Here is a 6,000-nt window from a genome sequence, read left to right as displayed (position 1 = left end):
TGATGAGTATAGCAAACCAAACTGACTTGCACGGCAGCATCTGGGGGAACTTATGTGTATTATTTATGAAAAACTTACAATCTGCAGTCAATTTCTAATTTCAACTATTGACATAAAAGGAGCGAGCCTGTGTAGATGAAACAGTGAAGCATGAGAGGTCTGTCCTCTGCACTAACAGGCTGGCCTTTCAAGTCAGTCTGTCCTTTTATTTCCTCCTCCCTCCTCAGGAATCTGGCACCTTCTGGGTGCCCTCCTCTCCTTTCCATAACAAAATTATTTGGGATAACCTCCTTGTAACTCTTCCTAATTGTATAGATGAGAAAACAGACACTGCAAAGAACCAGGGAGGGTAAGACAACGACTACTGATGAACTCCTATGTGCTTACTCGACACTGTATATGATGCTGGGGAAAAGTGTTGCCTGCTTGAGCACTGCCTCCCTGGCAAATAAATATTTTTGAATGGAAATACACACACATTTTTACAAGGTGAGACAGATGAGGAAACTGAAATTTAGAGAAGTTATATGACTTCCTTAAGGCTAAGCACATCCAATGCTCCAACACAATCTTCTTTTCTCTTAACTGTTTAACTCCTTGCCATGTTTCCTGTGTCCTAGGGGTTTTGCTCTTTGCCTTCCAAGGATAACAACCAGCTAAACTGACCACTAGATTTACATCAACGGCTGCAAAGGTATTAACAGAACCTGCTCCCAGCCCCCTGCCCTTTTCCAGGGAATTTTAATGCTAACCTTCTGGGGACAGTGTCAACTCACAGAAATGGCTCCCTGGGAATTTCACGCTGTTGAGGAGATTTTATTTTGGTACTTTAGCGGCGTTAAAAATATATATATATTCCAGAGTAGATTTTTTTCCTGGAGTCTGGACGCTTACGTAGAAAGGAGGTATCCACTTACAAATTCAACTTCAACAGCGTTTGCATCTGTCTTAGTCTATAGCACGAATAGACGATTGATTTGTGTACTGGCCCCCATCACTACGGATGACTTGAAGAAACATTAGAAACTGGCTCCTCCTCCACCTCTCCCTCCACCCCTTGGATCCTTGTACGCTTCAGAGTACGGTCTAAAAACGTAGGCGCTTTTGGAGAGGATTTGAACATTAAAATATGGCTCCGTGATTTTCAACACAAAGACCGCAAACAGCGCTAGAGCACGAGAATTATTTAAAATAGATCACATCCTAAAGTTGGAGGGCTACAAAGTACAAGTCGTCCAGGCTAGTCCGCAGAGACTGTTCGTGCTTCCGCCCTGCAACAACCCGGCAGGCGACACGTCGCGACGAATTTCAGCTGCAGAAGAGGAAGAGCATCACCTGCAGTTCGAGGCGTGGGAAACGCGGCCGGAGAGGGCTTGCGAGAAAGCCAGCCGGAGGGGTGCGCGCCGCGGGGCCGCCCCGGCGCCGAGTGCGAGGAACGCCAGCGCTCGGCGGAGCCCGGGAGACGCGGCGGGGTGGAGAGGGGCAGACGCTTCACTGTCGGGACCGCAGCGGCCGCAGAGACCGCTGCGGCAGGAGAGCCGGCCGAGCTTCCGAGCTCGCGGCCGCTACTGTCCAGGAGGCGGACCCCGCGGGAGAATCCCGTCCAGGCGGCGGGGCTGGGGGCAAGGCGGGGCGCTGACGTCACCTCCCCTCCCCCACCTCCTCCAGGCGGGAGGGAGTGGGGAAAGAGGCAGTGATCCGCCGCAGCTCCCGGCCGCAACTCCTAAACTCGGCGGCTCGCTGCCCGGACAAGTCCTGACAAACTTGGTTTCTCTCCGGCCCTCTCTCTAGCCCTCGCGCACTCTCATTCCGCCTCCTTTTGCTGCTCAAGTTTCCCCCAGGACGGAAGCCTCCGGAGATGCGGCCACCTGGGCGGCGCGGGCGGATCGCACTCTCGTTGGCGACATGCTGAAGATCGGAGGGAAGCAAAGTTGGTACTACATACACGGCTTGTAACCAATATCCAAATCGCGTGGCGATTACGGACCTGCCGGGACTTTAAAGCAGAACACCGAGGACTCGGCTGGACGGGTGAGTTCTTTCTTGAGTGCAAGTCTTTCCGTATTTAAGTTTAAACGTTAATGAAATTGCGTGGGGTGTTTGACTAGTACAGGGAAGCGTGTGCATCCTACCGGCTTTCCGCTCGGCGAGCTGCACACCCGCCCTGGCTGTGCTTGACTCGGGAATGAAAGATCAGTATGCATAGGTTTTGGCATTCATAAAATACTTACAAAGCACTGTTCAAAAGAACTTGAAAAGCTATGCTGTTTGTGCATTATTTCAAATGTAACTTATTATAGAAATGGTGCCCAGGGAGGGCGCATTGGGTGCCGCGTGATCTGCAGTGGCGCAGCGCCCTCTAGTCCGGGCACCCGGCAAAGCGCGCGCTCCCTGCGGGGTTCCGCACGGACCGCGAACTTGGACCTGCCGGGCGCTCTTGGGACGTGGACGTGAGGTCCGTCGCCGTCACCCTAGCCTTCACTTACCACCCATTCCGGCCCATTCTATATCTAATATACAAATACCAGCTTGGGTGGACTGGATGCAGAGGCAGTGCTGGCGGAAAGCTTTTTTTTGTTTTCGGGAACCCATCCCCCTCATTTTCTAGACCCTTTGGGTACTGGGTTAGGGAGGATCGACTATTAAGAGGACAAACGTGGAGCTTGTACTACATTTTTTGTTCATGTAAAGGGTAATTAGCTGGTAGCAAAAAGGCACCTCTGTTTCGTTCCGTTGGGGCTAAAGGATCAGTAAAAACGTGGCAGCACCGGACTCTGAAATCTCCATCTCTGGCTCTCGGCTGTTCCTCTGGCGACGAAGTGCAACTTCTTTCAGGCAATTAGGTTTTCAGTGGACCTGGCAAACCGGGATTCCCAAACAGATGTTTTAGTCCAAGTAAGCGTTATTAGTTATTAGTGAATGGTAATTTTCTCCAGGAATTCTTTTGTGTCATTTTTAAAATCTTGTGATTTTACGTTATGGGATGGTGTCTTTTTACCTTTTACTCCTCGTCTCCTCCCCCGCCCCCCGCATCCCGCCCCAACAAACTGTTGGCGTTCGTGTGTGATTGTGTTTTGTTTAGAGTTAGAATTCGGCAAGGGGCACAAACGAGTTGAGTTTGGAGACCAGGTAACCTACTTTCGAGGTGTTCCATGTATGAAACTGACCTGTAACTCCAAGAGCGCTTTGCCGTGGCCAAGCGTTTGGATGATGATGTTTGCTGGGTGTGTGAATTTCTGTGTATTCTAAATAACGCGCAGGGAATACACCACATACTCTTAGTGCTACGAATCAGCACACTCATTCTGCAGGCATTATTTTTCCTTCCCAGCCATGACCTTCTAGACACATTCCCCCCCCCCATCACCTTCTTTGAGATGGCGTAAGAGGAGACTGCATTAACTTTGAAATAGGGAAATTCTCTCCTTAACCCTAGACTCCCTCACCCCCATTTGCCTCGTAGTTCTTCCAGCAGCACCCTCCGCCGGTTCCAGGGAAATCATCTCTCTTTGTCCTCACAGCGTTAACGTATTCGAGCTGCACAAACTTTCCGAGGTCAAGGCCGCCCTCTTCTCCGGGCCGTTTCCCAGCGCCCGGGAGCACTCCGGGCTGCGCTGAGCCGGCGCCTGGAGCTCTGCCCGCGCTGAGGACCGACTCACAGCCCCGCGATGCCCGGACTGCGCGCTCGGGTGTGGGGGGAGTTCCCCGAGTGGGCCGTCTGGACGCCTGGGGTTTTCCCTTCTCCCTGCGGAATTTGTAGTTTCACGTTAGACTGCGTTCATAGCCTGCGGGGTGTACTTAGCGCGTGGGAAAGCGCACGAGACGGCACCGCTGCCTTTTGTCCCGCAGACCTGGGAGTCGGGGGTGTCCGCCGGCGGAGGGCCGCGTTGGGGTTCGTAACCACGGCTGGGGAGGTTCCGGGGTCTAACCAGCTCTGCGCAAAGAGGTCGCGAAGGAAGCGTTTTCACTTTCCCGGGATTTTAGTGTGGTGTAGATTGAAAAAGGAAGTAGGTTCCGATCTAACTGCATTCCTTTTGAGACCTTTTGAAAGATTTTATTCCACCAAGCAATTGCAGACCTACAGCCAAGGCATTCAAATTCAGATTTAGGAATTCCCTGAAGGTTCCCGTGAATCTAAAGGAGGAGGCGTGGGAAGCTTTTTCTTTAGTCCTTAGTTTTTTTTTTTTTTTTTTTTTAGCTAAGTTAATGTTCCCCCTTTCCTAGTAGGAAGCACTCCCTGTTAATTACCTGCACAAATCTGTGTGCTGGCCATAACTAACCTCGGCACTAGAGCGAGCCCCAGTCTGTTCCTCGCGGTGTCGCTAGGTCATCCTGGGCACTCGCTGGTCTCCTGGAAAGGAGTTGGCTGCTGTAGCTGCTGGGAGATCCCTGACCCTTGGCTGGGCGTCGTAGCCCAGACCCCGCGGACTGGGATTCCGGCTGCCAGGGAAAGTCGGGTCGAGTTTCTGCGCGGGAGAAAAGAGCGCCGGCGCGAGCGGGCGTGGCTGCGAGCGGAGGGATATATCCCGCGCCGGGTGCGTGAGGCGCCGGTTGCGTGAGACGCCGGGGCTGCACCGGCCGGGCTTGGAGTGGGGCTCGAGGGTGGCGGGGCGCTGCCTCAGAGCGGGGCGCGAGGAAAGCGAGGGCGGGCCGCAGATACCATGCGGCCCTGCGGAGCCTGTGAGGCCCCGGACCGACCCGGACCCCGCTCGGGGGCGCGCTGAGGCGGCGAGGTGCGCGCCCCCGAGAGCGCTGCCGCCGCCGCCGCTTCGGGCTAACTTTGCTGTAAGTTTGAAGGAAACCAGTTGGGGCTTGAGGGCGGTGGGCGAGGGGCGCAGCGGCGCGTTCGGTGCCATTGCGCGGCCGGGCCGAAGCCGTAAGTGCCCGCGGGACGAGCAACTTGCTGCTCCCGGGTGGTGGGCTTCCGGCTCGTTGGGAGCTTGCCCCTCACTGTCCAGCCCAGGACCGAGCGCCCCCCGGCGCTCTGGGGACGGGATGGAAAGAAAGAGACCCGCCGGACGGTGGTGGTGCCGAGGCGCCTGCCCACTTGGAAAGTTTAGGGCAGGCCCTGGATTCGGGTGGGTGGGGGGAGGCGGATGGGCGGGAGCGGATAAGGCGCGACGTGACCCGAATGGTAATTACCGACCCGACTGCTGCTGCGAGCGGGCGGCGGCCCTGGCTGCACCGGCTCTGGCCCCGGAGCCATTGCTGGAAATCAAAGCGGCAGCCGCGGAGCGGGGTTCCCGGCGGCCTCTGGGCGAGAACTTCCGCCTCGCCCGGAGCTCGGAAACTTCACACGCGCGTTCCACTTTCTTCTCTCCGGTAACACGCGTGCCTGTTAAAGACTTATCTGATCTCGCTCCGCGGCTAATTTCTTGCGATTTGTGAGATATTCACAGCGTAGTTGTGATGAAAGGAGAGGCCAACTGCCAAGGGATGGGATCTTTGAAATGGAGTCACCGAGTTCTCTTAGATGTTTTGTGCCCTGAAGGAGTGCTGCCCTGAGGTTTGAGTTGTAACTGGTTGAATGTAGTTAAGCACAGGTGAGACTGATATAAATCGGGGCTAAACATTTGCAACTGTGCTATCCGTTTGTTTCTTTTTTGGAAGAGAAACTTGTAAGATCTTTTTTTAAAGAAACTTGTAAGATCTTTTTTTTTTTAAAAAGAGATTCTGGTTCTTCAGTGCTTTTTCTTTCTCTAAGCTTTCCTCTAGGAAGCTAACTTTCTGTTGTCTCTAAGAATTTTTTTGTTCCCACTGATGTGAATTGCGGGGCTTTGAAAACAAGGACGCAATTGTATGCGTTAGGAAAGTAAACTCATAAATATTTTCTGTGCAGTTAGAGGGTTTTTTTCTTCATGTGTCTGAACTATGATTTCATTAAATAGCTTTTGTTAAGCAACTCCTATTTAGTGACTGAAATCGGAAAAGATTTAAAAGGCAAATGATCTTCAGTTATTTATATATCTTTCACAAAACCAGATTCTTGAAGCGTCATAC

General features: G+C 53.1%; 1 protein-coding gene across 4 annotated transcripts in view; it reads left to right on the top strand.

The window, feature by feature from the left end:
* Window positions 1-1,665: 1,665 nt before the first annotated feature.
* The window catches only part of FAT1 (FAT atypical cadherin 1), a 125,094-nt gene continuing 120,759 nt past the window's right edge, over window positions 1,666-6,000 (top strand). For 2 of the 4 annotated variants that reach the window (XM_060085896.1, XM_060085894.1), the window contains exon 1: window positions 1,667-2,031. The gene's annotated coding sequence lies outside the window, so the exon portion shown is untranslated. Of the gene's footprint in view, window positions 2,032-4,534; window positions 4,786-6,000 lie in introns of those variants that run through there. The other 2 variants (XR_009530784.1, XM_060085895.1) reach the window with 2 other exon arrangements.

This window comes from Mesoplodon densirostris, chromosome 20, assembly GCF_025265405.1.
Source record: "Mesoplodon densirostris isolate mMesDen1 chromosome 20, mMesDen1 primary haplotype, whole genome shotgun sequence".
NCBI lineage: Eukaryota > Metazoa > Chordata > Mammalia > Artiodactyla > Ziphiidae > Mesoplodon > Mesoplodon densirostris.
Note: the sequence above shows the minus strand (reverse complement) of the source record. Positions and strands in the feature narration are given on the sequence as shown.